Genomic DNA, 26,761 nt, shown 5'->3' on the forward strand with positions numbered 1-26,761 from the left:
ATACAGTAAATTAGATATTACTGTTTTGACTTCCCAGTCTCATGAGAAAGACTTGGCTAAGAAAGCCTACAACAAACATTCATTAGTATGACATACGGCAGAAATAATGGAAGTGGGACCCAATAAACCCACTCAGGTTAAAATCTTGAAGCTGTAATTGTAAGATCATTGTGTAGTCTTATTGTCAAGCAGTTACAGCATGAGACTAATAGGATGCCAAGGGAAATGTTGATCAGTACTTGAGAGCCTTAATTTTCCCCAAATTTTATTCACCAACTTGTTCAATGAATAGAGCTCTCTTCTGAAGTTGCTATTCATGCATGAAGAACTGAAGTTAAACTCTTAAAAGTGGTGGCCAAACAGAGCTGATTGAGAAGGCTTGGAGCGGGCACTCAGATGAGAAAATGAAAGATACACTCTTCCAAAAAGTTTCTTCCAAGATAGAGGGAATACTCCTAACACCTAGATTGCATTTCTGACTGTGCCAACGATGTGACTCATTATGAGTCATTAATTGCATTAATTTTTTCTTTTTCTTTTTCCAATTAGTCTACTTAAAGAAGCTACTTTCATGTTTCCAAGCACAATTTGTAGAATTGATCAAATGCTAAAGTCTGTGTAGATATTCTTTTATGAGTTGCTTTATGATCACAAATTCACATATTCTGGTGTAGGATACTTATAAACATAATAATATCTCAGGAATATTGAAATTGTAAGCATTCAGATCTCTTCAATTAATCTATTTTTAATAGAAAAATGATAGATGTAGTATTCCGTTCTTATTTTAAGTGAATTATGCACAGTTTTTCTCCCAATAACTGCTTATGCTATGAGTTTATTAATAAACTTTATAGTGCACAGAGAAAGCAAGAAAGAAATATCTGCATCTGCCATAGGCAACCAGCATATGCTCTATTTTAAGTAGCACAATAATTTCACTAATATCAGAATAAACTGTTAAACTTTTGCCAGAAGGAAATTACTGATTATCAGAATTACTTAAAACCTATAAATTGGATGGAAAATATTCAAAATGAGTTAAAAAGCAGAATAATTCAAGAAGGGTTTTAGGGTACATTTTCAATAACTTTTCTACCAAGTTATGATATTTGGCCACTTAGTCTAACAGGTTAATTTTAGAGATAAAGGGCAAAAAAGTGCAGTGAGATCAAGATCAAGCGCCTTTTTCAAAACTATGTATCTACTTGGCACTAGAATCAGAATTTCTTCCTCCCAGTCCACTGATCTATTTATACAAACAATAGTTATTATCCAGAAATGATACTCTCAATGAGAATCCAAGTAAATTAAGACATTTACTTAAAGATATCTGCTAGCTCTTCTTCTATTATTTGTCATGATTCTTTTAACACATAAAAGTGATCACGACAATCCTCTGCTTAAAATCCTCTAGCAACAATTCCCCACACCCGTTTCACTCAGATAAGAAGCTTGTCCTTATAATGTTCTTGCAGAATCCTGCTGCTTTGTCCCTTCATTATTACACTCTGACCCCATCTCCCCCAACTCACCCCCAATTGCTCTGTCTCAGCTCTTGGTGTGTCAAGTTTGTCAGGCATCCTTGTTGTTAGAACCTTTGTAGTTCTCTCAGCCTGGAGTGTTCTTTCCCCAGATACACCCCTCTCTCTCCCTCACCTTCTTCAAGTTGGGCCACAGGATGACTCCTAAACATGGGAAATGGATGCCTCTTCCCTTTGTCTGCTCATTTAGAGGTACTAGTTCTGCTCCCCTTCTTGCTAAGCCCCACCTCCCACAAAACAAAGAGTTGGACAAGCCAAGGGGAAATCTACTGAAAGTGACAGCCCCTTTCTAGAGTGCCCTGTCAATTCCAGGGACACCGACAAATGTTATGGGTGAGGCTGCTTTACTTGAGTCACAGCACCAGTAAAGACTTCCCTGTTTATCTTATTTAAAATTACACCATCATTATTCCCCAGACCTCCCTCTTTCCCCTTACTATAGTACACATCACCTTCTAACCTAGTGTATAATTTATTGCTAATTGTGTCTGTGTCCTCCAACTAGGATGTAAGTTCCAAGAAGCAGGGATTTTTGCCTACTTGTTCACTGCTGTAGCAGCTTGCCCCAAACAGTGCTTGGTACACAATACGTGTTCAAAACTTTTGCTGTCTGAATGAATACATGAAATGAAGGGCACAGATTTACCTTCTGTCTTCTAAAAGCTGTAAAATGATGGAAATTAATTTGGAGATGTTATGTTGTTTTCACTTCATCTTTCTTGCCTGTGAAGCCTGTTCTAATGATTCAAATCTCTCTTCTAAAATTCATCACATACTATCAAAGTTTTTTAAAAAATGTCTTCAAAGTATCAGAGTTCAATCAAAACTCCAATGCTTCATAAAGTTGATTATAAATGGCCTCTTTTCCTTAGTTTTGGAACTCTAGTTGAAAAGATATGTCTTAGCAGAAAGCTCAGTTCCAAACAATTGTACTTATCAGTTTATAAGTTCTGAATTACCCCTTCTGGAATAGTCTGAAGTCTTTATATCAAACCTAAAGAATCCAGCTTTCCAAAGATGTGTGAAGAGTTTTCTGGTCATTTCCCACTGTGTTTTCTAAATATTCCATAGTTTGCTAAATATTTGCTGTTATGACCTAAATAGAATATTGATTTAAGGATGAAATACTCCCCAAGTGGGAACTAGAATTTTTAAAAAGCGTTATTAAACTTTTACTCCTTGCTTATTATGTTTAATAAGAGCCGGGCCATGCCTTAGGTAGGGTGGGAAAATCAAAAATCATGGTACCTTAGAAGACTATGGCCATCTATAACTAGCGCCCTTTTCAAGCATTAAAGCAAAACTAAAACAAGCATTGGCAAATATCCTTCAAACAGAACCTTTATGTTACAATTTCATCAACAGAAATATTCACCTTTTGTCATGACATTTTGAGTGCCTGGAATACAATTTTTGATCTTCAGGATCCTTATAGATGAACTAAATTCAATCTCCTCATTTAACTAGTGAAAATTCTAAGCTTCAAATAATTTAAGACAGAAGTAAACAGTGCATATGAGCATTAAAAATTAAATATTCTGATATTAAAAAAAGAGATACTATTAGGAGGGGTTGGAGAACATTAGTGTGAGGAGATGGAAGCAGTATGCTCAGGTCTGACATCAGCAAAAGAGTGAAGGGGATGCTTATATGGTGTGAAGGAGAAAAGTGAGTGCTCCAGTTTGATGTGTGCGTCAGGGAGAAATGGGGCATGGATGAGAAGTAGGATCAGATTATAGTAGTTATAGTTGTAGACTTAAGAGTTTGGATTTTACTCCATAAGCAATGAAGAATTATTGATAGTTTTGTGGGAAGGCGATTAGATTTATGTTCAAGACTATAACTTGTCAGTAGTTGGGAAGGTCAATGGGAGAGAAGAGGACTAGATAGTTGAAGGTCATTGGTGTTATTAAATGACAAGTGTTATGTGTAGTTAAACTAGATCATTGGGCTATATAGTTCAGGGAAAGAAAAGTCCATTTGAACTCAAGTTATGGTGGTAGAATGGAGAAGACAGAGTAGAAAGGGGAAATGCTTTGTGGGTGGGTTTAAGGAAACATGACAGCTAAGTGTGCATTTCAGCAATCTCTCTCATGTGACTGTAGCACCAAGAGTATCCAACTTCTGGTATTATGGTTGAATTGGAATCATGAGATGAACAATAGGAATAAAGCAGAGAGGGGTATGTTCAACATTTCCCTGTCACTTTTCTCATTTTAGAGCCGGATTAAAATTTTCTTAGCTATTGAGCACTCCAGGCAAAACGACCTAAATTTTCTCTCCTTGATCTTAACTGAAGGAGGAACCTACCTGCTATGATGTAAACTAAATTTAAGGGATTAATAATGAGTTAAGATATTGTCACAAGCTACATATCAATGGAAAAATTAAGAATAATAGAGTTGATCTTCAATACAAGAAAATATTAATAAACAAGTAATAAGATAATTTAGAAGAAAGGGAAAGTGGAAATGATTTTGGGCAACATTATGTACCGAATGGTCATGTTAGCATCTGTAGAGCAAGCAAGGTGTACTACAAACCAGCCACACTGTTTGTGGAGAGTATGATCATAAAGATATTTCATAGTCTAAAGAATTGATAGTATTTAAAGTCTTATTTAATTGATCCAGACAAAGGCTATGCGATTAAGGTATTATTTTTTTTTTACATCTTTATTAGAGTATAATTGCTATACAATATTGTGTTAGTTTCTTCTGTACAACAAAGTGAATCAGCTATATGTATACATATATCCCCATATCCCCTCCCTCTTGAGCCTCCCTCACCCTTCCTATCCCACCCCTCTAGGTGGTCACAAAGCACCGAGCTGATCTCCCTGTGCTATGAAGCTGCTTCCCACTAGCTATCTATTTTACATTTGGTAGTGTATATATGTAAATGTTACTCTCTCACTTCGTCCCAGCTTACCTTTCCCCCTCCGCCCCCATGTCCTCAAGTCCATTCTCTACATCTGTGGGATGTGGCACATATATACAATGGAATATTACTCAGCCATAAAAAGAAACGAAATTGAGTTATTTGTAATGAGGTGGATGGACCTAGAGTCTGTCATACAGAGTGAAGTAAGTCAGAAAGAGAAAAACAAATACTGTATGCTAACACATATATATGGAATCTAAAAAAAAAAAAGGTTCTGATGAACCTAGGGGCAGGACAGGAATAAAGGTATTATTATTAAAACTTATTTATAGGTATGTAGAGCATTTTACAGATAAGTTTTTGAGTATTATTTTAGTAAAATATTTCCTCTCTGAGTATGTGATCTAAAAATATTATGCATTTCTAAATTGTGTTATTTATTCATCTTGGGTCAAATTTCTTCCCATAAGGATACATCTCTAATGTAATAATGTAAGTCAATAGAAAACATGATTCAATTACCAAAACTTTTTTTTTAACAAATGCCTTACAAGATTATATTTTTGAAAGTGTGTTATATCTGTAGTTAAATTATTTTCAAAAAAGTAATTTGTATTTGATTTAAGAGGACACTTTTCTCATTAAGATACACTACTGACAAATCACAAGAGAGCGTGTTTGGAGAGGCTAGGTGCATTAAATTGTACATTGTCACTTAGGGAATTGCTCAAGGATTTACTAATACTAACAGTATAAGCTCATAGTTATTATGGCAAGTACATCCATCATGTGAGAACAATTGTCATTGATAAAGCCTTATTGCCAACTACAAAGAGCTTTAAAGTATTTTCCACCTGGATTACTGTATTGTGTTACAATACAGTAATCTTACAGATTTTAAAGATTCAGTTGTTGACTTATGAAATTGAAAATAAATGTCAAAATCCAAAGTGTGAAGTTCTGCAACAACTATTTAGGTTTGACTGATCCCTGCTATAAGAACATAAACAAAAATAAGACGCGTGTATAGATGAGTTTAACTATTTGAATACAGTAAACCAAATAGAGTCATGTAAAAAATATACCCCCCCCCCCATTTATTAAACCAACAGCATTCATCTGGCACCAGTTCTGTGAAACCTTGTGACTTCTTGTCTCACTACATTGAACTTTATTTATCTCCTATATTGTCATGTAAATTTTCAAATTTTAGTCCAGCCTTCCCAGAATAATCAGAAGCTCCCTGACTTTAAGAAACATGCTTTAAATTTCTTTAAACATGAAGAGTTTCTAACAGGGTAAGTATTTGATAAATCTATAATGCTTGATTATAAATTCTCTATCATCTATTTGAAACTTATTAAAGATTTCACTTGAATTAATAGCTAACATCTGCTAAACACTGTCTATGTACCAGGCATTAAGTGTTTCATGTGGATTATCTAATTCAATCTTCAAAATGTACCTAATTATTAAATAATTTTAGTAATAATATTATCAGTATTCCCCTAGAAAAATATGACACAGAATTAAGTAACTTATTCAGGATCCCTCAGTTATTTGTGGTAGATAGAGGTAGGATTCTGAGCCCAGGAATTCGGGCGCCAGTGTCTTACTATGACGTTATACTGAGTTGACACTTTCTTAGTCAATGTCCTATCTTTTACATAAATGACCTGGAGAGTTTGTGAATTCCACTAATACTGTAATTCAGAAATGTGCAAAATGCATGTCTAGGATTAATTTTCAGGGTACTCAGCTGCACAGCCACAAGCAGTAAGCGACTATTTTGCATACTCACACATGGATCCTGAGTTTCATCCTGTGCTTTGAAGGATGTATGGTGTTGGAGGAGGAAATTGAGAAGACATGACCAGTGGTTGACCTGCGAGCTGGACCCAGGCAATCAGAGATCCCTCATCCCCTCCCCTGTCCTTCAATGTACATTCTGTGTACCATTCCCCAGCTCCCTGGGAGCTGTTCCAAGGACACTGCCTTGAGAGAGTAAGGTGTTGTTGAGATCATCTGGGCAGTATACATGACTGAACCTGGTTAAGACCTCTATATAAACTTTGAAGATTCTGGCAGGTGAGGGAAAAATCGACTTGGCTTGAAGGTCCCAAAGACAAGCCTTGTAAGTAAGTTCTCTTGCTTATTAAAACTGCCACCTACCAATCTGGAGTGGTTTGCCCCTTTCTTTGGTTTCTCCTTGCCTTCTGTGTACAGGGACAGTTTACAAGCCAACCTATGGCCTGAGCTTCTCCTTCTCCAGTGTCATTACTGAGCCTTTCAGGTAAGTCATTCTACTTGGTGGGCCTCATCCTCTAAATGGGCTTTTGGCAATAGCCACCTGTTCTCCCAGCTTCATCTTTAGGAGCCTCAGGTTCTAGCCGGCTGATGCTTGTGGTGCTTTTAAGATTCTTAAAGAAATGAAATGCTACTTTCATTTCCCTATACATGTCTCAGTGCATTTTGCTTCATCCAATAACCAATCTAATAACCAATTCCAAACATCTATATTTCTCTAAGAATCTATTGCTTGTAACTCCATTTCTGTATAAGCTAAAGTACTTTGATTGCAAGAAGCAAAAAATGACTCCGAGACACAAGAAAACAGAAGACGAGAGGAGAGGAGAGGAGGGGAGGGGAAAGGAAAGAAGAAGAGAGCAAGAGATTAGAAAGACACTAAGGTAGCTCACAAAAACCAAGCAAAAGTAAATCAAGGAGACAGGTCTCTCCTCTTATCTCATCAATTTGTATCTTGTTTGTCACCATTAGATTACTCAAATCTTACTGTCTCTCACCCAACACATCAATGACCAATGTTGAAAGCTCAAGAAGAAATAATAGATCATGTAATGTAACTCACCTTAGTAGTCTGAAGGATGCAATTTGTTATTAAAAAGTGGAAGAAGAGCAATATATGCAAATCAATCAATGTGATAAACCATATTAACAAATTGAAGGATAGAAACCATATGATCATCTCAATAGATGCAGAAAAAGCTTTTGACAAAGTTGAACACCAATTTATGATAAAAACTCCCCAGAAAGTAGGCATAGAGAGAATTTACCTAAACATAATAAAAGCCATATATGACAAACCCATAGCCAACATCATTCTCAATGGTGAAAAACTGAAACCATTTCCACGAAGATCAGGAACAAGACAAGGCTGCCCACTCTCACCACTGTTATTCAACATAGTTTTGGAAGTTTTAGCCACAGCAATCAGAGAGGAAAAAGAAATAAAAGGAATCCAAACCGGAAAAGAAGAAGTAAAACTGTCACTGTTTGCAGATGATATGATACTATACACAGAGAATCCTAAAGATACTACCAGAAAACTACTAGAGCCAATCAATGAATTTGGTAAAGTAGCAGGATACAAAATTAATGCACAGAAATCTCTTGCATTCCTATACACTAATGATGAAAAATCTGAAAGAGAAATTAAGGAAACACTCCCATTTACCATTGCAACAAAAAGAATAAAATACCTAGGAATAAACCTACTTAAGGAGACAAAAGAACTGTATGCAGACAAGTATAAGACACTGATGAAAGAAATTAGATGATACAAAAAGATGGAGAGATATACCATGTTCTGGATTGGAAGAATCAACATTGTGAAAATGACTATACTATCCAAAGCAATCTAGAGATTCAATGCAATTCCTATCAAACAACCAATGGCATTTTTCATAGAACTAGAACAAAAAATTTCACAATTTGTATGGAAACACAAAAGACTCCGAATAGCCAAAGCAATCTTGAGAAAGAAAAACAGAGCTGGAGGAATCAGACTCCCTGACTTCAGACTATACTACAAAGTTACAGTAATCAAGACAGTATGGTACTGGCACAAAAACAGAAATATAGATCAATGGAAAAGGATAGAAAGCCGAGAATAAACCCATGCACATATGGTCACCTTATCTTTGATAAAGGAGGCAAGAATATACAATGGAGAAAAGACAGCCTCTTCAATAAGTGGTGCTGGGAAAACTGGACAGCCACATGTAAAAGAATGAAATTAGAACATTTCCTAACACCATACACAAAAATAAACTCAAAATGGATTAAAGACCTAAATGTAAGGCCAGACACTGTAAAACTCTTAGAGGAAAACATAAGCAGAACACAAGATCCTTTTTCCTAAATCACAAGCAATTTCCAAGATCCTAAATCACAGCAAGATCCTTTTTGACCCACCTCCTAGAGAAAGGGAATAAAAACAAAAATAAACAAATGGGACCTAATGAAACTTAAAAACTTTTTCATAGCAAAGGAAACCATAAACAAGATGAAAAGACAACCTTCAGAATGGGAGAAAATATTGGCAAACGAAGAAACTGACAAAAGATTAATCTCCAAAATATACAAGCAACTCATGCAGCTTAATATCAAAAAAACAAACAACCCAATCCAAAAATGGGCAGAAGACCTAAACAGACATTTCTCCAAAGAAGATATACAGATTGCCAACAAACACATGAAAGGATGCTCAACATCACTAATCATTAGAGAAATGCAAATCAAAACTATAATGAGGTATCACCTCATACTGGTCAGAATGGCCATCATCAAAAAGTCTGCAAACAATAAATGCTGGAGAGGGTGTGGAGAAAAGGGAACCCTCTTGCACTGTTGGTGGGAATGTAAATTGATACAGCCATTATGGAGAACAGTATGGAGGTTCCTTAAAAAACTAAAAATAGAACTACCATACGACCTAGCAATCCCAGTACTGGGCATATACCCTGAGAAAAACCATAATTCAAAAAGAGTCATGTACCACAATGTTCATTGCAGCACTATTTACAATAGCCAGGACATGGAAGCAACCTAAGTATCCATCATCGGATGAATGGATAAAGAAGATGTGGCACATATATACAATGGAATATTACTCAGCCATATAAAGAAATGAAATTGAGTTATTTGTAGTGAGGTGGATGGACCTAGAGTCTGTCATGCAGAGTGAAGCAAGTCAGAAAGAGAAAAACAAATACCGTATGCTAACACATACATATGGAATCTTAAAAAAAAAAAAAAAAAGTTCTGAACGTAGTGGCAGGACAGGAATAAAGACACAGATGTAGAGAGTGGACTGAGGACACGGAGAGGGGGAAGGGTAAGCTGGGACAAAGTGAGAGAGTGGCATGAACATATATACACTACCAAATGTAAAATAGCTAGTGGGAAGCAGCCGCATAGCACAGGGAGATCAGGTCGGTGCTTTGTGACCACCTAGAGGGGTCGGATATGGAGGGTGGGAGGCAGATACAAGAGGGAGGGGATGTGGGAATATATGTATATACATAGCTGATTCAGTTGTTATACAGCAGAAACTAACACACCATTGTAAACAATTATACTCCAATAAAGATGTCAAAAAAAAAAAGGTGGAAGAAGTAAAGTATTCTGGAAAGATAAAAACAATAGCTCCCTAAACTCCTCCAAAATTCCACCGAAATTTTCTTTTTTCTAAACATATGATTAAAAAATGGCTCGCTGAACATAATTCTCTCCTATATAGCACCTCAAATGGGCTTTTCCCTCTGAATGAGAGACAAGCCCAAATCATGTCCGGCTGCTACATACAAAAATGATGTCACTGTTCTTTGGGATATCTCTGGACAATGTCTGTTTTCCTCTAGTTCTGTCATGGTTCTCTCATGAGATTGTGTGACCTATAAAGGCAAGTCATGTATATTACTCCCAACAGCTCATCGTATGTACATGAGATGAAAAAATAAAAAGAATAGAGAATTTTAAATACCATATGTGCAGCAAGCAAGGAGTAGATTACAATCTTAATTTTTGAAGTTGCAAGAAAGCCAGAACTGGTATATCTGATTTAATTCCTCCAGTACTCATTTCATATTCTCCTTATTCAGTATCTCTGCTTTTCACAGGATTTTTCCTTATTAGGGTGATTCAAGTCATTATTCCTGAGGAGTCAGAGCCTCTAGTGAGTCCTGCCCATATAGGGATGCCACAGTTTTTAATTCTTGACAATGTATTGAATAGAATTAGTATTAGTACTCAAGAGGAATTACCTATATTACATCTATACTTTCCACCCACCACCACCACCAGCAGCTTCACTTAACAGCAACTCCACTTACCCCTGAGAGCCAGGGTCAATAATCTCAACCATAACAGTGAACATTAATGCTTCAAGTTATGCTGACCACTGGGAGGGGCCCCATTCTCCACACTCTTTCAGGACCCCCCACTGAGTGGGGCTGTGATATAATAACTGCCACTTTCAGCAAATGAATGAGTTTTGCTCAGAGCCGCTATAATCTACTCTTCAGTTTCCTTATTTTCAAACTGAAGGGAAGCTCCCCATGAGGTCTTCATCTTTGATATTGATTGAGGGAAGGCAATACTGTGGGAGGAAAAGACATGTTGGGAGTGTGGGCAGTTCCTTAAAAAACTTATCTAGACCTTGCCGACCTATTCAGACAAGGAACCCCACTTTATGGCTGGTTAGATCACATAGTGCCTAATTCAAGAAGGATAAGTCAGGTAAGTTGGTCACCTGATCTCCCAAGCTCTATCCAACCATTGACACAGGCTATTTCTCAGACAGGAAATAATAACTTGCTTAAGGAGATGTGGCCTATCTCCAAACTCCTAGTGGCCTTTGCTGTGACTATTCTATCAGGGTTTTTCACATGATTCATCCAGGAGGATGAGAGGGGCCTCTCAAGATGCTCATGAGGTCAAAAGGATTAGTGGCAGAGCTGCTCAAACTATGGTCTGAACCAGTTGGGTTGTGCATTTTCTCTGAGTCCTAACTCAATTTTGGATCACAATGTAAAGGATTTGGAGGAGGACACCTACAGATGGTATATGCTTGCCATCAAAATGCAGGTAACACACCAGGTAAAATGATTTGTCCTCCACTAGAGGAATGACCTATCATTCTCTAGAGGAAGGGATTATTTGACATGTTCAATGCCATTCAACCCCAGAAAATTCTATGATGTGGTCATTACTATTTTCTCTGAATTTAATTCTCATTTGTTTCCAGTGCATCACATTCAATTACTTACTACTTCTCATACTTTAGAGTATATCACCACGATGACATCAATACAGTGAATCAGTGTGATATTCTGTAGAATAGTAGGATGGTTGAAGTATTTAGCTAGAGTGTTTTTCTATCCTTGAGGTAGGTATTACTTTTGTACAGCTGGCCCTTTAAGATATTTTTCTAATTTTCTGTGTATGGGAAGGAGTAAAATGTACTTGCCATTTAAATGCAGAAGTATCAGGGACACTTACATTTTTAGTAAGAAGCACCCACTAGAACAGCAGTAGCATTAGAGTCATAACATGATCAAGGTCAATAATCCACCATCTTTCTGCAGTCCACTAGTCTTTTTTCTTTTATTTATTTATGTATGTATTTTTGGCTGCATTGGGTATTCATTGCTGCATGCGGGCTTTCTCTAGTTATGGCGAGTGGGGGCTACTCTTCTTTGCAGTGTGCAGGCTTCTCATTGCAGTGGCTTCTCTTGTTGCAGAACACAGGCTCTAGGCACGCAGGCTCAGTAGTTGTGGCTTGCAGGCTCTAGAGCGCAAGCTCAGTAGTTGTGGCACACGGGCTTAGTTGCTCCGCAGCATGTGGGATCTTCCCAGACCAGGGATTGAACCCATCTCCCCTGCATTGGCAGGCAGATTCTTATCCACTGTGCCACCAGAGAAACCCTCCACTAGTCTTTTTAATTACCCAGAATAGGAATAGAAGATGTGATGGGAATGGACAAATCTCCACCTTCCAAGTAACTGGTAACAATAACAACTTCAATACTCTCAGAGATGTGCTATATTGTTTGACTTATTGTTGTGATAGGAGAAGTTAGGCCCAGTGGATTTTGCTTTTACTTCCTACCATAATAGCCCTTATTCCAAGTATCAGGAAGCTAGTGTAGTGATTCTGCAAGTGATTCTGTAGTGATTCTATGTGATGTCCATTCAAACCACAAACAAAACAAATATGGAAATATCCACAGAGTGGAGTCTGGGCCTCAGAGAACTGGTTGTGAGATTAACTCACGTTTGAATTCCATTCATCACATGACTCTCATAGGCCCTTAAGACTGGTTGCGAGTTTTGGTCTGGATGCTCCTGAATAGTGTTTTGTTGGAACCAGTCCATGAAAATTATGGTTAGTTCTCCTTTGCTAGTGCAGTTACCTAGGAAAGTACCCAACTGTTCTGGGAAAGGTTAAGGAAAGGCCCACATTGTATGTATCTAAGGAACCAAGGCAAATCAACCTTGTGGATTAAAGGGAGGGTAGGTCTTATTATCAAACTGTTTTCTAGACTAATAGCTTGAGATTATTTTTCCCTTGAAGGACATACACACTTTTATAATAGAATTCAAAAGAAATCTTGAGTTGGACAAAAACAATTACCTGAGGAGACTACTATTCAGAAATATAACTCATTTTTAGCTCTATACAGTTTTCTATCTATATGTGTATTTGTTAAATATTATAGAAATCCCAGACTTACACTGGATCAAAAAGAAATGAAAGAGGCAAAATACATTCATTCTAAAACGTTCCTTCCACATCCTTCACACTTAAAAATGGTAACAAATCTTAGCATGTTGTTTCAGCTATCAGTTTTTAAAAATGCAGGCTGTTTAATTTTATTTTTTAAATTGAAGTGTAGTTGATTTATTGTATTAGTTTCAGGTGTACAGCATAGTGATTCAGTATTTTTGCAGATTATATTCTATTATAGGTTATTAGAAGAAAATGGCTATAATTCCCTGGGCTATACAGTATATCCTTGTTGCTTCTCTTCTTCTCTACCCCAAATTATTCAATACATTAGTTGACCATAGTGCCTGGGTTTATTTCTAGGCTTTCTATTCCATTGATCTATGTGTCAGTTTTGTGCCAGTATCAGACTATTTTGATTACTGTAGCTTTGCAGTATAGTCTGAAGACAGGGAGCCTAATACCTCCAACTTTGTTCATTTTTCTCAAGATTTCTTTGGCTATTTGGGGTCTTTAGTGGTTCCATATAAATTTTAGGATTAATTGTTCTAGTTCTGTGAAAAATATCATGGGCATTTTGATAGAGATTCCATTAAATCTGTATATAGCTTTGGATATTGATATTTTAACAATATGAATTCTTCCAATCTGAGAATATGGGATATCTTTCCATTTCTTTGTATCATTTTCAAATTCCTTCTGAGTACAGCCAATCTGAGAATATGAGAAATCTTTCCATTTCTTTGTATCATTTTCAAATTCCTTCTGAGTACAGCCAATCTGAGAATATGGGATATCTTTCCATTTCTTTGTATCATTTTCAAATTCCTTCTGAGTACAGTTCTTTCATCTCTTTGGTTAAGTTTATTGCTAGGTATTTTATTCCTTTTCATACAATTTTAAATGGCATTGTCTTCTTGCTTTCTCTTTCTGACAGTTCATTAGTTTATAGAAAAGCAACAGACTTCTATATATTAATCCTGTATTTTGCAACTTTACTGAATTCATTTGTTAGTTCTAATAGTTTTTGGTGGAGACTTAAGGGTTTTCTATATATAGTATCATGTCATCTGTAAATAGTGACAGTTTTACTTCTTCCCTTCCAATTTGGATGTCTTTTCTTTTTCTTGCCTGATTGCTGTGGCTAGGACTTCCAATACTATGCTAAAAATATATTTAAAGTAAATGAGTTTTTAGAGAGGTATAATTTATAGTTTTTAACTTACAATTATAACTTACAATTATAACTTACAATTTATAGTCAGATGGGTTTTGAGAAATATATATGCATGAAATTCACACTCCTGTCAAGATACAGAATATTTCATTACCTTAAAAATGTTTCTCATCACCCTTCCCAATCAATTTCCCCTCCATCTACCAGGAGACCACTGTTATAATTTGTATCACCAGAGACTAGTTTTGCTACAATTTCATATAAATGGATTCATATAGGATTTACTCTTGTTTTTTGTTTCTTTTACTCAGGTTACTGTTTGGGGGAATTCATTCACATTGCTATGTGAATCAGTAATTCTCTCCTTTCAGTTACTGAGTAGCACTCCATTGTATGAATGTACACAATTGTTTATCCCTTCACCTGTTGGACTCTTGAATTGTTTCTAGGTCTTGACTATTCTGATTAAGACTGTTATAAAATTTCTTGTGCAAACTTTTATGGGCATTTATCAGACCTTTACATTCATATTTAGCTGAAGTATGGAACCAATTATATTAGTCTAAATAGTGGGTCAAAGAGCAAGAGTCTATGTGGTCAGCTCACCTAATTGAACTAATCACACTTGAAGACTACTCTCGACTCAGATAAATTTTAGTTTCTTGTCTTTAGGTATCCAGTTCCATCCAGCTGCTAATAAGTCACTATTGGAAGCCAGTCAGTGCCGACCTCCCAGATTTATCTACCCTGCTTAGCATAGTGGAACAGCATTGGCACTGGGATCAGAAATGCCTGGATTTGGGACAATTGGATATCCACGTGCAAAAAGATGAATTTAGACAATCACCTTACATCATACCTAAAAATTAGCTCAAATGGATGACAAATATAAAAGCTAAAATGATATAAATTTTAGAAGTAAGCATAAAAAATCCTTAAGACTTTGAATTCGGCAAAAAATGTTTTTCTATATGACACCAAAACATGGTCCATAAAGAAAAAATTGATAAATTGGACATAATAATTCAAAACTTTCACATCTCAAAATACTTCATTAAGAAAATGAAAAGACAAGCAACAGACTGGGAGAAAATATTTGCAAAACACATATTCGGTTAAGGACTTGAAACTAGAATGTATAAAATCCTCTTAGAACTCAATAATAAAAAGATAAACAACTCAGTAAAAAGTGAGCAAAAGATATGACTGAACATTTCACCCACAGGTGGACCTAAAACATCACACTAAGTGAAAGATGTCAGATACAGATACTGTATAAAAAATACGATTGAATTTAATATGAAATGGCCATTAAAGGCAAATTTATAAAGAGAAAGTAGATTACTATTTGCTGAGGCTGGGGGGGGGGTGGGAATGAGGATTAACTGTAAATGTTCATGAGGAATCTTATTGAGGGTGTAAAAATATTCTAAAACTGATTTATGGTGGTCGTTGCACCACTCAGTAAAGTAAAAATAAAAAAAATAATTGAACTGTATACTTGAAACATGATTTTTATGACATGTAAAATAGTCTTCAAAAATAATTTTTAAAAAAGAAGGAAAAAATATCGGGTTCAAAGTTTGGCACCTCAACTTACAACTATTTGGGGGGCAAGTCAGTTAACTGCACTGAACCTCATTTTTTCGTGTGTAACCTAGTGAAATCTGTATTTCTACCTTAAGATTGGGTAAAGTTGACAAAATATAAATATGCCATGGACCTAGAACAGAGTAAAGGTTCAATTAGTGGTAATTGTTATTTGTCACACTATGAAATTATTTTTCTTACCACCCTTCATTCAAAACTCTTATTTCCTCTAAAATTCTGATAAAACTTAAAATAACTGATAGGTCATACACTCAGGAAGTTGTTTGCTGGTTATTTTAATCTAACCTTCTGATTTATAGAGTTTAACAGAAGTAAAACAGTATCAAAGGTATAAGAATTTTGTGTGGCATATACTAGTTCTAGTATTCCTGGTGGTGTGCCACTGGTCTCCCATGTGCTAGTGCTTTCTGGAAAAGGAGAGGGGTGGAGAGTGAGAGCAGCCAGATCTGGTTAGGGGTCTGCTTAGCTGACACTATTTACATTCCTCTTAAATCTTCTAACCCGGCATACTACTGAGCATATAGGAGGAGTATGCACAGTAAACAAATATGTGTGGAATTTAATTAAATTACAAATATTAATTTAATGAAAAGTCTTAATGAAAGTGATAGTTTCCTTTAACTGAGAAGAGATGATTATATAAGCTAGAAAGAACGAACTTGAAAATATAGTTATAAAATAGGGTTTTTAATATTTTATATTTTAAATCATAAGAAACACTAGTTGAATTCTAGTGTCTGAATTTTCTATATCTCTTCCAGTATAAACCCAGTTCTTAAAACTACACTTAGAGATTTTTATATAGATATATTAATATATTCTTCCTCAAATGTTTCCTAAATAGAATTTTTTCCTTTAGCCCTTTCAACCTCTTAAGTTTCAGAACATTTTCACAACTACTATTGGCAATATTCATTGAATGAACATTTTTCCTGTTATCTAATTGTTTATTTTGAATCTCCAATTTTCTCTAGTGGCCTTCAGTGGATTGCTCTGCCTGTGTTATAAGCTTCTACTCTGGATATATATTTAATAATGTGCTAAATGGCACATTATTTTCCTGAAATTTTTCTAAGCCATCAAAACTGTTAGCATTCCTCAGGGTCACACTTGAATTTTCCTACCTTCTGCCATTTCTCTTTTAATATGGCATCATAAAATATAAGCTGCAAAATACTTTACTCCCTGCACTGATTAAAACTTTATTTTAAATCCCACATCTTTTGGGACTTTCTCATCACCCTGCTCCACACCACATACAGCTAGTCAAGTATATCAAGCATTTCTTCTTAGATCTCTTTCTTATTGAGCTAATATTTGTTGAGAATATTATGTGCAAGATACTGGGCTGGGCACATTGACTGAATGTGTTATGACAGCATCCTGACAACCACCTTAGGAGGTAGGAACCTCACTGACTTCAAGTTACAGACAAGGAAATAAGGCCTAGAAAGACTAAGCACCAGGTATCTATAAGATCACTTCTGAACCATGGCTATATTATCTCTGGTCATTCAAGTTTGAGGACCACACTATCCATATGAAATAACTCACCTCACTGCATTTAATGTTCTTGACTTAGTTCTCAGCCTCTGCTTCCTCAGAGTAAAAATCTATGTTCCCTGTGGCTAGACACAAAACTAGACATGCCAGAAAAAGTGAGGTTGATTAGCCTCTAGGATGCTGACTGAACTATTTCCATGAGAGGGTCCATTCTAAGAAAGGGTTTGATTGATGGTCAGGTCACCAGGTGGAGGGACATGGCACAATCATGAGTGGAGAACAAGAATCATTTGTCCTCCTTTGTTGAGGAAAAGGTAAGCAAGTTACAAACTTCAAGCTAGAATATGGAAAACAGACTCCAACAGACAGACACAAGACTAATTTTTCTCTCCAGTCTTTCTAATCTGAGAAGAAAGGTGTTAAATGCCTCCCGCTCTGCAGAGTAAGGACTGCTTTTCAGTGTTTGCAGAAAGTGTCATCGAGAAGGCTCTGTAGTTCTCACAGCTTGCTCCAATTTTTCATCCATGTAGGTTCCAATTGTCAAATTTCCAATCATTTTTTATGCTCAGGATCTCTGATTTGATTCCAAGAAGAATGAATATTCAAGAAAACAGTAGTTTCAAAGACTCCAAATACTTATGATTACTCAGTTTCAGTATGAAAACAATTTTAAATTAGCTCTTAATTGGTTTTGAATTATTTACAATCAGTTGAACCAGTTGCCGTTACTATTCAAACAAAAAGAGAGAATTCATTTTGATCTCTCCTAACAATTCTGAACCAATTTGAAACAATTCAGTAGTTAGAATCAATTAGCAAGGACTTAAAAAACCTTCACAAATCAGAATTTGATAGGTTCTTTGAATTTCATTACTGATTTATTTTAGCAGAATCCTAACTGTATTACCCCACCACTCCCATTCACAGTGTTTTAATTAATATCGTATTCGTTTTCTTAAAATGCACCCTTCATTGAGGACATGTGGGTACTAAATATTGTGCTAGATGCAGATAACATTCTTGTCCCTCAAGTCATTAGTTCTGATTACTCATAAATTAGAGAACTAAAATCCAAAATTATTGCCTCATCAAATTTTTGTCACACTCTGAACTGTCTTAACATGCTTATAGTTTTATATAAATCTATTTATGTTTTCTAGCTATTCTGATCTACTATCTATTCTTCAAACACACATGAAACTTCTTTCCTTTGAACTCAGTTTGATAAACCTGCAACAGCAGCATTTAATTTTGGATCTATCAAAGTTGTTCTTGATGTAAAGAACATTTGTTGTATGTTTGGTTGCCTGCCATTGATTTCTTCTTTATTTTTAAAAAAATTTTATTGGAGTATAGTTGATTTACAATGTTGTGTTAGTTTCAGGTGTACAGCAAAGTGAATCAGTTATACATACACATATATCCACTCTTTTTTAGATTCTTTTCCCACACAGGTCACTACAGAGCATTGAGTAGAGTTCCCTGTGCTATACAGTAGGTCCTTATTAGTTATCTATTTTATATATAGTAGTGTGTATTCCTTCTTCTTTTGGTAATATATCCTGAGTTCATTTTGGAGAAGCACCATTGGCCACACTCTTAATCCTTTCCTAACATAATAATCAGTTCATGTATAAGCATATGATTCAATCCTAGCCAATCATAACTGATCCAGGATCTGGGCTGGAGAGAAAGGTGATCTCTAATATTCTTCATTTGGACTTAGAAGAATATGATTGGAGTTACTCCCAATGAGGAAAGTGTCTATTTGAGGAAATGGACCAGAGATGGAAAAAAACAACAAAAAACCCCCACAAATATCCCAATCATAGTGTTTGAACATTGGATCAAAGACCTTCCATTATAGGAGTCAATGTTATCTTACCATTTTTTTCTTCAAAAGCCAATTTACATTGTATTTTCTGTCATTTACCTCCATTTGCCTTCACTATTCAGAAGCAATTTATTCTAACCTGTACTTTTAGAGATAAGAGTCAAGAGCAGTACCTATGAAGAACGTGGGGCTCAAACTATCTTATACATTCTGCCCTTTTTAATTTTACATCTCTCCATCCATTCAAGAAAAATTAATTGGGAAATTTGGATTATTCTGTTTTCATGGTGAGTGTATATATATCTAACGTCTATTTTAAAGTCGGCAAATTGAAATTACACAAAATATTCTGCATCTTTCCTAATAAAAAATAGAGATATTTTGTGTGTGTTTAAAAAAAGGTCAGCAGTACTAAGAGATATCCTCTTAACTCTATATCAAAGTGCAAATCCAGCTAATTCTATCACAGACTAGAGAAGTACAATGAAAACACGCTTGTAAATGGATTCTATGGCCCTGTGTGTATAAAGTATTTTAAGAACATCTCATAGCACTCAGAATCTTCCCTGACCTTAGATTAATGCTAGAGATGACCTTTACATTATATTCACAGCTTCACCAGTGATGTCACAGTCTATCTGCTGGGCCACCAAAAGAATGCCAGGGAAGGGAATATTTCCTGGAAACTGTGTTCACCCACTGTGCATCAAAATAGACAGCATTAAGGTGTCATCTACAAACAGATCATCTTCCATACAAGGAGCAGAGACTGATTTGCTGGGATAGCATATTTTTTTCTACTAAAAAGAATTATTGTACTACATGAATTTTAAAAATAGACTTTTTTCCTTCTTATAAAACATTAATTTGAAAAATTCCAAACAGACCACTACAAAGCAAGAGTACTTTCTAAACTTTTCAATTTTGTATGTGTTAAAACAGAGATTTACTCAATGACTGTTACCAATTTTCCTGAGATGATCCTTTTCCTGTTGAAGCAAAGATGGCAAGGAAAAGTTTTCTTGATAAAAAACAACTTACTTTAATATGTAACCTTTCTCTCATGTGTGTGTATGTATGTGTCTTACATATGTGTGTTTATGCTTATAAATAGTTGAGCCAAGTACGGAAATCCTATGTTTAAGATTTTCCTGACATACAAACTCATTAAGCTTGTCACTAAAGGTGAGAGAGAAAGCTTTTTGTGGAAGCATGGGTCATTTCTCTGAACCCTGGTCTCTGAACCAGGGGACTGCCTTGAGCAGGAGAAACATGAACCAGCATCATTTGGGTCTTGTAAGTTTTGGATCCTGAAGGCAGAATTCACGAGGACACTTTTAAATTAACCACCTCACTCTCTGTTTTATACTTCTTGTAATCTCATTTTTTGAATTTCATACATATGTACTCAACATTTTAAAGTAGTGTTCATTTCACAACTTAAAAAAATACCTATCCACACAGATGCAGTAACATATATAGACAAGGTTTTGAAATGTTACCGTCTTCATTAAAATTTATAAGTTTCAGGGAATAATATTTTAATTAAGCCTCAGAATATCATCAAAATTATCAAGGCAAGCTCTCTTCCAAACTAGATTCCAAGTAATTTTTGCTTTAAACCACTTTACTTTTTAAATAAGCGCATACAGCTTAATTAGAGTGGTTTTGGCTAAACATGTGGAAAATGTCACATTTTTCCCAATGGACCTACATGGGCAAAAAAAGGGGTCTGCTATTAGTATATTCCACAATTACTAAGTCATATGTGGTTTTAAACAACAGCCAGGGGGAAACATGCCTGTCATAAAAGCATCATATACATTATTCCTACTGCTTGGCTAGCAGATATTCAGACACCACACTTAAATACTTTCTAGTAGTCCCTTAGGAGAGCATTTTCTCCTGAGATGAATGGATGAAAGAAGAAAGAAGTGGGAAAGAAAAAATATTAAGTTTGCTTTCTTTTAAAATTTATATATACTATTTATGATATTGAGTTCCTGTTTGCTATTGAGTTCTATTGAGGATTTCATGACATTAAGAAAGCCATTGGCTTATGAAATAGATTTTGTCCCTTGTCATGTTCTGATTTCCCAGGAGGATTGAGCCAGCCTCAGAGACAGAGAGGAAACAAAGGGAACCCAGGACCCCTTTCTCTTAGTAGCTGCCCCAGAAAGCAACCAGGTGGACAGGAGAGAACACGAGCCAATTGGTCCTTGTTGGAATTCTGGATCCTTTAGTTATGGCCTGAATGCCACTGGGCTAGAGACTTTAACTTTTTTGACCCTCCTCAGCCTCCCTCAGTGTAAAATAGCTACAATAATACATAGAAGAAAAGATGGGACAAATATATAAAACACTTCTCATAGAGTGATTTCTATAAGACTCTAAATTATTGTTTCCTTTATTTCTTTTTCTAATGAAGAAGATAAAAAGGGCATTCCTGGCTATTTGAAGAAGAAAAAAAATCTTATAATTTCAAGACTTCTAAATTTAAATATAATAAAGTCATTTTCTAGATTAAGTGCTTTCAATTTTTATCAGCATAAGAATTAACCAGTATTTATTGAACTCTTGTCCAGCATAATTCCCATATCCTAGATGCTTTAGCTTTAATTAGAAGAGTGAAAAGATGTAGTTCCTACTTTGCCCTGTTCATGATATAATCTGAACAATGGAAACTGCATGAAAATGGGATACAATGATGGGCAGAATATATACAATAAATTGTAATGATATTGTTATATGGAAGTAACATTAACAGACTTGAAAGTTCTACCACTAGGCTTTCAGATTACTTTACCCAAGGGACTAAACATGTGTGGGTTGCCTTCTGTGAGCTTCGGTCTATGCTAGGTGTTGTGTATCCATTATCTCCCATTCATCCTTGTGATGACCCTTTGCACTAGGTGGTATTATACAAATTCCAAGCCAGACAATATTGCAAGCTAAAAATCCAAGTCCTGGAGAGATTATTTACAGAAAGTTACACGGTTAACAAAGGATGAATCTGATATTCTAAATCAAGTTACTCTTTCTCCAAAGTCCATGCCTTTCTTAGCTACCCTATTTCCTATGCCCATAACACAGGTGTTTTTGCAGCCTTATCTGCCATGTACGTATTGAATGGGTTGTGGGCAGAAAAGAGCTATATAGAGCAGTGACTACTATTTCAGAAACAGAGATCTCTACCTACTTGTGTAGTTAGTTAGAATGAAGAATTGGCTTTTCTATACATCCAATGTTGTAAGTGCCAACTGACTTCCAAAGCCAACATCCCAAAGCCCACTTAGCCTAAATATGGCTGAATTTCACTGAGGGTGAAATATTTCAGCCACTGATGACCTCCTTTTCTCTCTTACCTCCTTTTAATCTTTCCTCTATATTAAAGTCAGAGGTATTTCTTTAAATCTTATTACATCTCTTTTTTGTTTCTTCAAAGTTTCCCTTTGCTGTATTTGATGACCCCAATTCTTCATCTATTCTTCAAAGTCCTATATAAGCTGGTTCCCACATCTCACATCTCCAGCATCATCTCAAACCACCTTCTCTTAGTCCATGCACTCCAGGCACATTGGCCTTCTTTCAGGTGCTTAAAACACATCAGAGTCTTTAATACTCTCTGTCTGGAAATATATTCCTCCCTTCCCCACATTTTTTCTTAATTAAATCATGTAGAGCACAGCTTTACATCTTGACTCAAATACAACTTTGAGAAAAATTGTCCCTGACCTACCATACTAGATCTGCGGTTATGCTTTTATAACTTCTGTAATGTTCTTTTCTCAATTGGCTCGTGAGAGTTTGAAGTTATATTCTTTGGCAATTATTTGATTAGTGTATTCACTTCTAAACCGTAAGCTCCTTGAGAACAAGATCCCTTTTACTCAGCATTTTTCACCTTTTGATTTCCTTGCTGCTTTGCTCACCATAATATTAACACCCAGAAGAGTGCCAGGCACAAGTAATCAAAAATTATTTGTGTAAAAAATAAAGCATATTCTTTTAAATTATATTCTTCTTCACTGATGGATGGTATGGTACTGAAAAAGCAAGATGGAAAAATGAGAGCAGAAAGCAGGTGGAGGGGGGGACCTTCAAGATGGTGGAGGAGTAAGACGTGGAGATCACCTTCCTCCCACACAAATACATCAAAAATACATCTACATGTGGAACAACTCCTACAGAACACCTACTGAATGCTGCCAGAAGACCTCAGACGTCCCAAAAGGCAAGAAACTCACCACGTACCTGGGTAGGGCAAAAGAAAAAAGAAAAGACAGAGACAAAAGAGTAGAGACGGGACCTGCACCTCTGGGAGGGAGCTGTGAAGGAAGAAAAGTTTCCACACACTAGGAAGCCCCTTCACTGGCGGAGACAGGGGGTGGGTGGGGAGCTTCAGAGCCACAGAGGAGAGCACAGCAACAGGGGTGCAGAGGTCAAAGCGGAGAGATTCCTGCACAGAGGATCAGTGCCGACCAGCACTCACCAGCCCGAGAGGCTTGTCTGCTCACCTGCCAGGGCGGGTGGGGGCTGGGAGCTGAGGCTCGGGCGTCGGAGGTCAGATCCCAGGGAGAGGAGAGGGGTTGGCTGCGTGAACACAGCCTGAAGGGGGCTAGTGTGCCACAGTTAGCCGGGAGGGAGTCTGGGAAAAAGTCCGGACCTGTCTAAGAGGCAAGAGACCATTGTTTTGGGGTGCACAAGGAGAGGGGATTCCTTCTCTCTCTGCTCACAGAAGGCAGAGCACCCTCAAACGAGCCCCAGAGATGGGCGTGAGATGCAGCTATCAGCCTGGACACCAGAGACAGGCATGAAACACTAATGTTGCTGCTGGAGCCACCAAGAATCCTGTGTGCAAGCACAGATCACTATCCACATGCCCCCTCACTGCCAGATGACTGAGCAGCATTCCACTGCCAGGGTCCTGTGATCCAGGGACAAATTCCCTGGGAGAACACACGGCGTGGCTTAGGCTGTTGCAACCTCTTGCTGGCCTCTGCCCCTGCAGGCTCGCCCTTCATTCCAATTATAACTACCATACCCCTCCCTACCCCTTGGGCATGAGTGAGCCAGAGCCCCCTAATCTGCCGCTGCTTTAACCCCAACCCCATCCTGTCTGGGTGGGAACAGATGTCTGAGGGCAACCTACATGCAGAGGTGCGGCCTAAACCAAAGCTGAACCGCAGGAGCTGTGCGAACAAAGAAGAGAAAGGGAAATTTCTCCATGTAGCCTTAGGAGCAGCAGATTAAATCCCCACAATCAACTTGAGGTACCCTGCATCTGTGGAACACCTGAATAGAGAACAAATCAACCCAAAATTGAGGTGGTGGGCTTTGGGAGCAACTGCAGACTTGGGGTTTGCTGTATGTGACTGACTTGTTTCTGATATTTATGTTTATCTTAGTATAGTTTTTAGTGCTTGTTATCATTTGTGGATTTGTTTATTGGTTTTGTTGCACTCTTTTTAAAATTATTACTCTTTTTATTTTTCTATTTTAATGATATTATTTTATTTTATTTTTATTAATTTATTTATTTTTCTTTCTTTTTTTTCCCCTTTTTTTCTGAGCTGTGTGGCTGACAGGGTCTTGGTGCTCTGGCCTGCTGTCAGGCCTGAGCCTCTGAGGTGGGAGAGAGGAATTGAGGACATTGGACCACCAGAGACCTCCAGGCCCCATGTAATATCAATCAGCGAGAGTTCCCTCAGAAATCTCCATTTCAACGTTAAGACCCAGCTCCACCCAACGGCCAGTAAGCGCCAGTGCTGGACACCCCATGCTGAACAACTAGCAGGAGAGGAGCACAACCCCACCCATTAGCAGAGAGGCTGCCTAAAATCATACTAAGTTCATAGACACCCCAAAACACACCACCGGACGCAGCCCTGCCCACCAGAGAGACAGAATTCAGCCCCACCCACCAAACACAGGCACAAGCCCCCTCCACCAGGAAGCCTACACAACACACTGAACTGACTTCACCCTCTGGAGGCAGACACCAAAAACAAAGGGAACTACAAACCTGCAGCCTAAGTAAAAGAGACCCCGAGCACAGTAAGTTAAGCAAAATGAGAAGACAGAGAAATATGCAGCAGATGAAGAAGCAAGGTAAAAACCCACCAGACCAAACAAATGAAGAGGAAATAGGCAGTCTACCTGAAAAAGAATTCAAAGTAATGATAGTAAACATGATCCAAAATCTTGGAAATAGAATTGAGAAAATACAAGAAACATTTAACAAGGACCTAGAAGAACTACAGAGGAAACAAACAATGATGAACAACACGATAAATGAAATTAAAAAGTCTCTAGAAGGAATCAATAGCAGAATAACTGAGGCAGAAGAACAAAAAAGTGACCTGGAAGATAAAACAGTGGAAATAACTACCACAGAGCAGAATAAAGAAAAAACAATGAAAAGAATTGAGGACAGTTTCAGAGACTTCAGGGACAACACTAAAATCACCAACATTCAAATTATAGAGGTCCCAGAGGAAGAAGAGAAAACAAAAGGGTCTGATAAAATATTTGAAGAGAGTACAGTTGAAAACTTCCCTAACATGGGAAAAAAAATAGTCACCCAAGCCAGGAAGTGCAGAGAGTCCCATACAGGATAAATCCAAGGAGAAACACACCAAGACACATATTAATCAAACTATCAAAAACTAAACACAAAGAAAAAATATTAAAAGCAGGAAGGGAAAAGCAACAAATAACATACAAGGGAATCCCCATAAGGTTAACAGCTGATCTTTCAGCAGAAATTCTGCAAGCCAAAGGGAGTGGCAGGACATACTTAAAGTGATAAAGGAGAAAAACCTATAACCAAGATTACTCTACCCAGCAAGGATCTCATTCATATTTGACAGAGAAGTTAAAACCTTTACAGACTAGCAAAAACTAAGAGAATTCAGCACCACCAAACCAGCTTTACAACAAATGCTAAAGGAACTTTTCTAGGCAGGAAACACAACAGAAGGAAAAGACCTACAATAACAAACCCAAAACAGTTAAGAAAATGGTAATAGGAATATACATATCGATAATTACCTTAAAGGTAAATGGATTAAATGCTCCAACCAAGAGACACAGACTGGCTGAATGCATACAAAAACAAGACCCGTATACATGCTGTCTACAAGAGACGCACTTTATACACCTAGGGACAGGTATAGCCTTAAAGTGAGGGGATGGAAAAAGATATTCCATGCAAATGGAAATCAAAAGAAAGCTGGAGTAGCAACACTCATATCAGTCAAAATAGACTTTAAAATAAAGACTATCACAAGAAGCAAAGAAGGAAACAACATAATGATCAAGGGATGAATCCAAGAGGAAGATATAAAAATTGTAAATATTTATACACCCAACATAGGAGCACCTCAATACATAAGGCAAATTCTAACAGCCATAAAAGGGGAAATCGACAGTAACACACTCACAGTAGGGGATTTTAAAACCCCACTTTCACCAATGGACAGATCATCCAAATTGAAAATAAATAAGGAAACACAAGCTTTAAATGACACATTAAACAAGATGGACTTAACTGATATTTATAGGACATTCCACCCAAAAACAACAGAATACACCTTCTTCTCACCTGCTCATGGAATATTCTCCAGAATAAATCATATCTTGGGTCACAAATCAAGCCTGGGTAAACTTAAGAAAAT

General features: G+C 36.9%; 1 long non-coding RNA gene across 2 annotated transcripts in view; it reads right to left on the reverse strand.

The window, feature by feature from the left end:
* The window catches only part of LOC132365194 (uncharacterized), a 425,897-nt gene that overhangs the window by 156,940 nt on the left and 242,196 nt on the right, over positions 1 to 26,761 (reverse strand). The window lies entirely within an intron of this gene.

This window comes from Balaenoptera ricei, chromosome 4, assembly GCF_028023285.1.
Source record: "Balaenoptera ricei isolate mBalRic1 chromosome 4, mBalRic1.hap2, whole genome shotgun sequence".
In the NCBI taxonomy this organism is placed as follows: domain Eukaryota; kingdom Metazoa; phylum Chordata; class Mammalia; order Artiodactyla; family Balaenopteridae; genus Balaenoptera; species Balaenoptera ricei.